The sequence below is a fragment of the Macaca fascicularis genome, chromosome 8 (assembly GCF_037993035.2).
Source record: "Macaca fascicularis isolate 582-1 chromosome 8, T2T-MFA8v1.1".
Classification (NCBI taxonomy): Eukaryota; Metazoa; Chordata; class Mammalia; order Primates; family Cercopithecidae; genus Macaca; species Macaca fascicularis.
The window spans coordinates 143348208-143359425 of record NC_088382.1 but is presented as its reverse complement, the minus strand read 5'-3'; positions in this window follow the sequence as shown (position 1 = coordinate 143359425).

The window sequence follows — 11218 nt, the reverse complement described above, 5'->3', positions numbered from 1 at the left end:
ATTAACTCACAACATCTCCATGAAATAGAAGCTGTGCCAGGTGAGGTGGCTCACAACTATAATCCTAGCACTTTTAGAGGCCAAGGCTAGAGAATCACTTGAGCTCAGGGGTTCAAGACCAGCCTGGCCAACATTGTGATACTTCATCTCTACTAAAAATACAGAAAGTATAGCTGAGTGTGGTGGTGCTCGCTTGTGGTCACAGCTACTCCATCTCCCTGCTCAGTCTCCCAAGTAGCTGGGACCACAGGCGAGCACCTGTGAGATGGAGGTTGAGCCTGGGAGGTGGAGGTTGTAGTGAGCTGAGATCATACCACTGCACTCCAGCCAGAGTGACGGAGTGAGGCCTTGTTTCAAAAAAAGAAAGAAATAGAAGCTGTGACGATTCCCATCTCACAGACAAGGAGCCCAAGGCGCAAAGAGATTAAGCAACTTGCCCGGGATCACAAGGCAGTCTAACTTTAAACAACTGAGAAATTGAGGCTCTGCAAGGGGAAAGGAACTGGTAGAAGGGGCAGCAGGAAGTGTAGCCAAAGATTCTGAATCCCCATCAAGTGCTCTTTGCACTGTACCACTGGAGGCCACCACAGATGGTGGCACAGGGAAGGAGAGAAGGTAACAGTCATACCCACAGGCCTACTGCAGGGGTGCAAAGGCCATTCCTCAACAGTACGTATCCTCCAAGAATGAAACCACATCTCCAAAACCATGATGACCAGAAGAAACCTGGAAGGTCGGTGAGTACAGGTGCTGTGTGAAGTTCTATGAAAAGGTTTGACATTGTTTAAAGGAGATGGAACACAGCAAGAGGCAGAAATAAAAGCAGGTGATGAGAATGGGGTGGGGAGATGGCAGGGCAGCTTCTGGGCTAGATGTGACTTTGGGTGCATTAGAAGAAAACAGCCTGTCCAGGTGGATAAGTACAGGAAGGTGCTGCCCTGGGTGGACGCCTCCTTACAGAGGCTTCTGACCCTCCTCCGCTCCATCAGGGGCTCTGCAGGTGCAAACTGTGCAACTGTACTCCACAGCCTGCTACAGGGGTGAGTTGCAGAAGTCCTCCCTGATTTTTGTTGGTGATGTTGTTTGTTTTGAATAAAGTTTTCATTTTAGAATAGACTTAGATTTACAGAAAAGCTCCAAAGACAGTATTAAGAGTTCCCATATACCCAGGACTGTTTCCCCATCATGAACATCTTATTTACTAGGAGACATTTGTCACAGTCAAGTAACATTACTGTTAGCTGAACTTCATACACTATTTGGATTTCAAGACATTCTTTGTTTTTAACTTGCTCTTTTCCTTCTATTAGAAAAGTTTTTCATGCTCAATGTAAAAACTTTAGGAAATTTAAGAAAAGGTATAAGAACAACTGAAAACAAAAGTCACTCATGATCCTAAAATCTGGTTTAACTGCTGGTTACATTTTAGTGTTTTCTTCCAGTCTTTTTTCCCTAATTGTGTATATATTTATAATATATTCAGGAAGATATATTATATACAATTATGACATGGCTATATTTTTATGGCAATAAATGTAATAGTATTTTAAATGGCTGCACAATAGCCTGCCATAGAAATATATTATAATATATTTTAATATCTCTATTACTAGATATCATTTACTATTTTAAAATATTTTAATATTTTAAAAATAGCTGTGATGTATGTCTCCGTATCTTTGTTTATTTTCTTTGCTTAGAATTACATTTGCCATGAAAACATTTAAAACTCTTGCCAAATTATTACATTCCCACCAAAAGAATTAAATATTTTTATTTATTTACTCTTGGTTAAAATACTAATTTCATGGGTGTAAAATGATTTTTCATTCCTACTTTAATTTGCTTCTCTTTCTGATGTGGTTAATACATTTTTGCAAACATCCATTTTTAAAATAAATACCTGTGCTCTACTCATTTTTCTTTGAGATACTTTTCTTACTAATTTATATAAATTATTTCTGCGTGAAGACTAATAACCCATCCTCTAAATATATGTATTCACATATATATGTATAAATTTATGAGTAAAAGGCCTTGTTTTATTTGTTTTCATATACCCAGAAACCAGCATAGTTTTTGACAAATGGTCAGGTTTTAATTAGTCCTTTTTTTTCTTTTTTAAACAGGGTCTCATTGTGTCACCCAGGCTGGAGTGCAGTGGCAGGATCTCTGCTCACTGCAACCTCCACCTCACAGGCTCAAGTGATCCTCTCACCACAGCCTCCTGAGTAGCTGGGACTACAGGCGCATGCCACCACACCTGCCTAATTTTTTGTATTTTTGGTAGATACTGGGTTTCACCGTGTTGCCCAGGCTGGTCTCAAACTCCTGAGCTCAAGTTATCTACCTGTCTCTGCCACCCAAAGTGCTGGGATTACAGACTTAATGAGTCTTTGAGAAGCAATATAGTACAGAGGTTAAAAAGACAAATTCTAGAATCAGATTGCTTGGATTTAAATCTCAGCTTCACCACTGACTATCTGGGCGAGTTATTTGCCTTCTCCGTACCTGCAAAACGGAGATAATATATCTGCCTCTGGGCTGTTGGGAGGATTAAATGCATGATTATATTTGGCAATCCCTTCAGCCTTTGTATCAGTTAGTTTCTACTGTATGCTAAATCATCTCAAACTTAGTAGATTAAAACAATTATTTCTGTAGCACATGATTCTGTAGCCTGGCAATTTGGAACCGGACCTAGCTGGGGAGTTCTTTTGCTGGGCAGCAGGCTCAGCTGATCTGGCTGGACTCATTTGGCAGCAGTGATCCACTGGTCTCCTGGTTGGGGGTTGCCTGGTCAAGAACAGCCTTAGTGTGGATAAGTCACTTCTGCCCCACCTGGCCTCTCATACCCCAGCAAACTCACCTAGGCTCTTTCACATGGTGGTGTCAGCACATGCTTGATGGGTGTTTGCCACTGTCCTACAGTAAGTCCATGGGGCAAGCCCAGGGTCAGTGTAGGAAGGCATGAGCAAGGGAGGTGCATCCCCAGTAGGTGAGATAACAGGGAGGCCTGGACAAAGTTGGCCATGACTATAATCAATCCTTCACTCTCTACTAGGCTCCAAACTTTCATTGACAACCTCTAACCTCACATTTTGCAGAGGATGTAAGTGAAGTGATGTTGGTGATTCTCTTTCTGCATAGACAGATGAGATAGCATAACAGTCCTGGGATCTCCAACTGTACCGCCTGGCTTCAAATCCTGACCCTGCCACATATTAGCCATATAATCTTATTTATGTGATCACTTAGTTCCTTGGGGGTTAGTTTTACCATCTGTAAAATGAAGGAAATAATAGTATCTGCTTCCCTGGGCTGCTGAGAGAATAAATGAGATCGAGATCACTCGTGTCAACAATTTGAGATATGGCCTGGCATATAGAAAGCTCGCACTGTGTGCTGACTTTCATGGCTTGAGCCAAGCTATGCTTTTCTGTTCTTCCCATTTGGTGATTACTGCTTTCAACCTAATGTGGGGAAAGGGTGTGTCGGCTTTATAGTCAGATGGATCGCTACAAGAATCCCAATTCCAACCCTTTAATTTATTAAACCTAAAATAGCACTAAACACCCAGTATATGATAAGTGCTGGCTGCCAGGAAAATAATTGAGAAAGAGCAGACAGAGCTCATGGGGCTAACATTCTCGCAGGAGAGACAAACAGTAACACAGAGAGAAGGTGGCTTCAGATACTAAACAGAGAAACGTAACATGGAAGTGATTTGCAGAGTCACGGAGGCTGTCTTAGACTGGATAGTCAGGAAACTCCTCTTTGAGAAATGGACATTAGAAGCAAAACTTGACTGGCAAGAAGGAAGAAAAACATCCCAGGCAAAGGAAAGAGCTAGTGCAAAAACTCTGGGGCAGGACAAGCTCAAACAACTAGAGAACAGCCAAGCGGCCCGTGTGGCCCAGCACCATGAGTGAGCCTGTCCCGACAAGCAGCAGGTGCCAGATCAGATGGGACCTTGTAGGTCAAAGGCCTTTGAGCCCAGACAGATTATTTTTAAATCCAGTCTAGGGCATAGTGTGGTGGCTCATGCCTGTAATTCTAGCACTTTGGGAGGCCAAGGAAGGAGGATCACTTGGGCCCAAGAGGTCAAGATCAGCCTTGGCAACATGACAAAACCCCATCTCTACTAAAAATAAAAAATTAGTTGAGTGTGGTGACACACACCTGAAGTCCCAGCTACTTGGGAGGCAGAGGTGGGAGGATTGCCTGAGCCCAGGAAGCTAAGGTTGCAGAGAACTGAGCCTGAGCCACTGCATTCCGGCCTGGGTAATAGAGTGAGACCCTGTCTCAAAAAATAATAATAATAATAAATAAAAATAAAGTCCAGGCTCCATTCCTTAAGTGCTGTGTGACCTCAAGCAGCAAATTCACTCATGATCCTGCAACCTGGTTTAACTATTTTCTTACAGTCTTTTTTTCACTAACTGAATACACAGTTGTATGGATATGCATTTATATTTGTAATATGATATATACATTTATAGCATATGGGAAGATACACTTCTCAATATGCTAGCTATGTTTTGGGATGCTATTTGGGAAGATATACTCAACCTCTCTGCTGTTCATTGTCCTCTTTACAAAAAGCTGGTGGGACGTGGCAGCATCCAGAGGCCTTGCAGCTGTGCAGCCAGCAGGGCTTCTTCATGCAGCCCACGCAGCAGTGCAGGTCGTGCACTGTACAGATCCACAGGTACCACTGACAGCAGTACAGGAGGAATGATGTCCCTGGAGTGTGTGACTAAGAGGCCTGGTTGTCTGGTCCCAATACTTTCCAGCTCTGCTTCTGTGAGACCCTATTCCTCACTCCCTCTACAGCCCCAGAGGAGAAAGCCTGGGTTGATATCACTCTCTAAATGGTTTCTGAATCTGAGATTGATCAGGACCAGTATCTCACTTAGAGACACCAGGAAGGGTCGCGAGGGAGAAGTCCATGACTCACACTCTGGGATATGGTTCCAGGACATTCCAGGGCCTTTGGGACAGGCGGACAAGATGATGAATGTCAGCTAGGGAGAAAGTGAGTTAAAGGCTAGAGGTTAATTGGCTTGGGATAAATTCTGACAGCAGAAGTCTCCCCTGCAGATGCCATTGCCCCTTGGTGGAGATAAGCCTGGGAAACAGGAAATGCCTCTCGGACTGGAGTTGCAGTCACGTTGTGAGATTATAATAGCACCATTTGCTGAGTACCAATTGCGTGCTCTGTGCTATTCTAGGTACTCACGAAAGCACCACTGGATCAACAGAGCCAGGTCCTTGTTTCCATAAGGATATGTCAGTCAGGAATAAGCTCCCAGGCTGATATCAGAAAACTGGCTAAAATTAAACAAATAGAGGTTTAATGTTTGCACATGGGGAGAGGTCTAGAGGTAGGGAACTGCTAGTGTTGGTTTGGCTGTTCGACCATGACATCATAGATCCAAGCGCCTTCTAGTTGTTTTTTCTGCCATCCTTACATATTGGCACATGCTTATTGCCTCATGGTTGCAAGATGGCTGCTGCCAGCCCAGCAATTACATCCATTACCATGGCATTTCCAGCTGCAAGGGAAGCTGGAAGAATTTCATCCTTAGGTCAGGGAATTCAAGCAGAGGCCATTGCACTGACAAAATGCAGGTCTATAATGAGAAAAGCATAACCTTGTGTTAGATTTTCTCTTTCTCTGTCTCATACTCTCTGTTCTTTCACCCTTGCTTTCTTGTGCTACCTCGAAGATAGACTATTTATACCTAAGACCTTCTCTCAGGCACTATGACTGGGGAACCTAAATTTTCATGGGAACCAAAGGGCATGGAACTGAGGGATGGAGGAATGTATCTATAGAATTTTAGAGGGAGGAAAAGGGGAGAGGAAGAAACAAATGTTTGGAGAACCTATGCTATGTCAAGACCAATTACACATGTGAGCTCATTTAATTCTCAAATAACCTATAGGTTAAATATAATGTTCCCAGTTTACATGGGAGGAAACTGAGGCCCAGAGAGCTTGTACATCTCATTAAGGTTATTCAGAGAGCTAATGACTGAGACAGACTCTGTCTGACTCTACACCTGAGTTATTTCCTCCACAAAACATTTCCATCTGGTCATTCCTCTCACACCTCCAATTAACACTCACTCCATTGTGCATTGTAATGATGATGGTTTTCATCCCATAAAAATTGTGAGGTTGTAGAAGGCAGGAGTGGACATTTATTTATTTCTCTCCCCTCCACAGTCTGAATGCAGTGCCAATATTTGGATAGTTTAGAATAAACATCTCTAAATAGCTATGATCTTTGACTTCTCCCACTTAAAAATGAAGATGGGCTATTTATCAAACATTGATACAACTTACTTAATTTTTGCTGACTTTTTAAAAAGTGCCTTTTAAAGACTCATGGAATGCTTCCCTTTGTTTTCTGTTCTGGTTCTTTGTTAAAACCCAAGGGAGGGTCAGTGAGGTGAGTCTAAGAGCAAGTGTGCCCTTGTGGTGCTAGTGCCTGGGAGGTCTGATGGCACTTTCCCCTGCAGACATTTCCACTGCCTGGCTGGCAAGTGTATTAGTCTGCTTTCATGCTGCTCATAAAGACATACCTGAGACTGGGTAATTTGTAAAGGGAAGAGGTTTAATGGACTCATAGTTCCACATGGTTAGGGAGGCCTCACAATCATGGCAGAAGATGGAGGAAGAGCAAAGTCAAGTCTTATATGGTGGCAGGGAAGAGAGCTTGTGCAAGGGAACTCCGCTTTATAAAACCATCAGATCTCATGAGACTTATTCACTATCACAAGAACAGCATGGGAAAGACCTGCTCCCATAACTCAATTACTTCCCACCGGGCTCCTCCCATGATACATGGGAATTGTGGGAGCTACAATTCAAGATGAGATTTGGGTGGGGATGCAGCCAAACCATATCAGTAAGCAACTGCACAGTGTTGAAGGGAAAGAAAACAATTAAAACAGGAAAAAGAGAGGGGAAAATAAACAGGGTGGGGAGTAGTTTAGGTTATGGCTGCCCACCTCTTCCTTTCCCATAAAACTCCAAGATTGTCAAAATAAAGGTTACAATAAACTTTGGTTTCATGTGAAATGGCCTGGGGACAGAATAAATCTCTCTTTCCTGCCCCCACACCTGTCACTCCTCCTCAGTGAGAATCCCTGAATGCCCCAACAAAAAGAGACTTATATTTGATGTCAAGCACAATGGTTAACAGTTACAATTCTGGGATCAGGTATGATTCAGGTCAGGAGACAGAAGCCTGGGTTTCAGGGCCAGCTCTGCTCTGATTAGCCTTGTGACCTCGAATGAGACCCTTGGACTCACTGACAATCAGTTGTTCCATGTAAAAGGGGCTCAATTGAGGCAGTGAACATGTCCTTCTTACTCTGTTTCATTGATTCTCTGACAGGCTTTTACTGTTTTGAACACTTTAACATCTCCAAAAGTAGGACGAGTCGTACAATCCCCAGAGTCTCAGAATAACTAAAATTCAGTATTAAAAAAACAATTCATGCCGAGGACACGTGGGTGATGCAGTCCCTGGCTCTAGAGCTTAGGAGCTGGTTGATAACTGACTTAGAAATCCCAGAAGGTGCTTTATATCACACCTGATAAAATCTCTGTAAAAGTCTACTGGGAAAAAAAAAAGGTAAAACAGAATAAAGATTTGGCAAAGGCTCATGCTGTGAGAATACAGGCTGTGGGGTGACTCTTGAAGTCAGAGATCTGGGTTGTAGTCAGGGCCAGGACTGGGGTGAGGCTTAAGTGATGCAGCCACAGTTTAAACCCCAGTCTCTCATGACCAAGGTAAAAAGTTAAGGAGGCACTGGTTCTCAGAGTTGCACAAGTGCATGGGCAGCACCTGCAACGGGGGAGCCTCCTTTCCTTCAGCCCCCTAAGCTCCTCTCTTGCCTCAGTCTTGTCCCAGCCTCAGATGTACCTTGGCCCTTTTAGGACCCACCAACTGTAGGTCTTGGGCAGCTTGGCTCCTTCTTGGCTGCAGGTACCTGACCTATAAAATGAGGAGGCGTTTTGATTATGCTTTTACGTTGTCTGTCTTTGCCACTAGACAGAAAAACTCCTGGGAACACTGACTACTACTGGTTCACCCGAGATGTCTGCCATACTCACAGTGAGTGGCTCCTAATTAATGCTAATGACCCTATTTGTTGAGTGGTTGTGGTGATGACTGGTATCAGCTTGGTGACCTATGGCATAGCCAACAGTGGCTCCGAGCTGGCTTTGGAATTAAAGACACCTAAGTTCACATCTCAGCTTCCTAACTTACCAGCTGAAAAACTTTAAGTTACTGAACCTCTCCATATGCTTCAATTTCCTTATCTCTAAAGTGGGAACAATACAAGTCCCTACTTCAAAGCATTGTTGTAAGGATTCTATAAGGTCATGGAAGGAAAGTTCTTAGAAAGGCACCTCCTGTGGAGTCAATGCACAACCAAGGTTAGTTGTGGCTTTAATTATTAGCATTACTGTCACCTCTCTCAGCCTCATTGTCCTACACCATGGAGAACACAGAACATTTTGGATAATGCAGTCTGAGCAGTGCTGTATCCTCAGTTCCAAAGTATTTTTCAAGAAAAGTTGTTTTTTCTGTCTGGGATTCTGGACCAGTTTTCAAAAAGCCTCCCCTTAAAGCCTCCTTAATTCCTTGCTAAACATTCTCCTCTAATCCTGAAGACACAAAAGCCTTGGAGAGACATCATCCAAGAGCCGCAGGGACCAGACCCACCTCAGCCCATTTCTCTGTACTAGAAAGCACTATCATATTCAAAGGGTAACCCAGTATATCCTGATATCCTATGTGACTCTGGATTGAGGTGATAACATTCAAAACAACAGTCAAAAAACTGATAGCAACTCAGTATTATTATTTTGCTCTTGCATCTCTTAAATAGCCTTAAAGTGGATCCAGTTGACAAGGGAGACTAACGTTCTTAAATTCCACTTTAATCACTGTTGAGGTTCAAGAGTGACAACTCATCACTCTTGTACTCCTCCTCCAAGTTTAGGACCAATTAAGAAATACTCACAATGTCCAGAAAGGTGGAGATTAGATCAACAATAACTCTGCTGAAACAAGACCAGAAGACATAGCTGGGATCTGTAGGCATAATCAGGTGATCTAAGATCTTCTGTCTTTCCAAGGACTTAGGAAAGCCTGCAAAGCAGATATGTATACTCACTTGCGCTGGGGAGAGAGAATCCCTACTTTATGTGTAAGAGGCAATAAGAAGACAGAGGGAAAGAGAGAGAGAAAGAGGAACAGAGAGGGGCCCAATACAGTAAATGTCACCCAGATCAACAGCCTGGACTGAAGTATAAACAGATGTCAGCTTTTAGCCACTCTCCCAATCAAATGTATTTTTCTGCCATCTCTTTTTGGCAGCCAGGAAGGAAGGGGGACTGGGGAAAAGAGGGGCAGGGCAAAGAGGGGCTGGAAATGTTTCTTTGGGTGAAGTCCCTCTGTGATGTCATGAGGACAGGGTATGGCGCATGTATAGCAATGGGTTCCCATTTTATCACACGCAGCCCTGGTTGACGCCTGTCATTCCTGGCAGCCCCTCCAGTTCACGCCTCTGTCACACACTCACTCCTTCCCATTTTAGCTGATGTTTTGTATTCATCAGCTTCCCCATTCCTGTCCCTCCACAACTGTCCTTCGGTAGCCAAAAACCTCAAAAAACTTGCCTCCACTTCACAAAGAGCAGTATTTCAGTTCAGCAATCCTGTCCCACGGAATCTTCTATGATGATGGGAATGTTCTATATCTGCATGCTCCAGTGCATCAGGCAGCAGCCACACGTGGCTATCAAACCCTTGAAATTCAGCTAGTGCGACTGAGGAACTGAATTTTCTATTTTATAATCATAATTAATTTAAACTTAAATGGCCACATATGCTGAGTGGCTAGTATATGGCACAGCCCATTCCTATAGAGTCAAGCACTTTGAGGAGATAAACATAAACTTTTTGGTCCATTTTCCTTCCAGGCTCTTAAAATCCTTCACAGCCCTGATTCTGCCATCAGGGAGCCCTGGTGTGGTGAAAAGAAGGATGGGCCATGAGCCGAAGGGCATGGATTGGAGTTACGGTCCTCACTCATTGTCTATATAACTTTAAACAAATGGCTTGATTTTGGTTTCTTTATCTGTAATAATAGAATGTAATTTTTTAAGATTAAATAAGACAATGCCAATGGAATTGTCTTGCACCATTGAAAGTTTTCATTTCATTTTCCTAGCCTCTTTTGGGGATTACGTAGCAAATCAGCCCTTGTTTTCAGCTTTCAGTAGTAACATCTTTAGATGTGCCCAGTCTGCCTTCTGCATCATTATCCAGGAAACATAGATCATTGCTGAGTAGGATAGGACTGAGAACCAAGCCACCTTTCTCTTTGGCATGAATTTGCCTGCATTTTGAGATAAATTGTTCTACAATGCCATTGCTAAGTGTACTCTTATTCATCCTGTATTTTATAATCATATCTGCAAAAGTATCAAGAGGAATTTTGTCAAAACTCTAGATGATACTGAGATATGCTTTATAGCCTTAACCATTAGAGTGTTTCAAAGGCTTCTGTGTTTGTTTTCAATTGCTTTATAACAAATTATCTATCTAATACTTAGATGTGTAAGGCAACACTTATTATCTCATCGTTTCTGTGGGTCAGGAATCCAGGTGTGGCTGAGCTGAGTGGTTCTGGTATCTCTTAAGGCTGTCCTCAATTGGTCACCTGGGGCTACTGTCAATTGTCAGCTCAAGGCTTGACTGGGAATGACCTGCTTCCAGGCCATGAACAGACCTCAGTTCCTCATCACATGGGCCTCTTTATGAGCTGCTTAAATATCCTCACACATTACTATCTGGCTTCTCTGTCTCCTGGACTATCTCATGATATAGCAGCTGACTGAGTGACTCAAGAGAGAAGGCGAGATTGCACCCAGGGTGCAATCATTTTATAACCTAGTCCCATAGCTGTAGCCTAGTCACATAGCCATGTGACTTAGCCACAGCCATTTTACGACCTAGACTCATAACCATGTGACCCAGCCACCGTCATTTTACGACCTAGTCTCATACTTAACATATTGTCACTCCTCCCATATTCAAGTCACTAGAAGCTAAGTCCAGCCCACACTGAAGGGGAGGGATATTATACTCTACCTCTTAAGGGAAGAAGTATCAATGCATTTTGGAT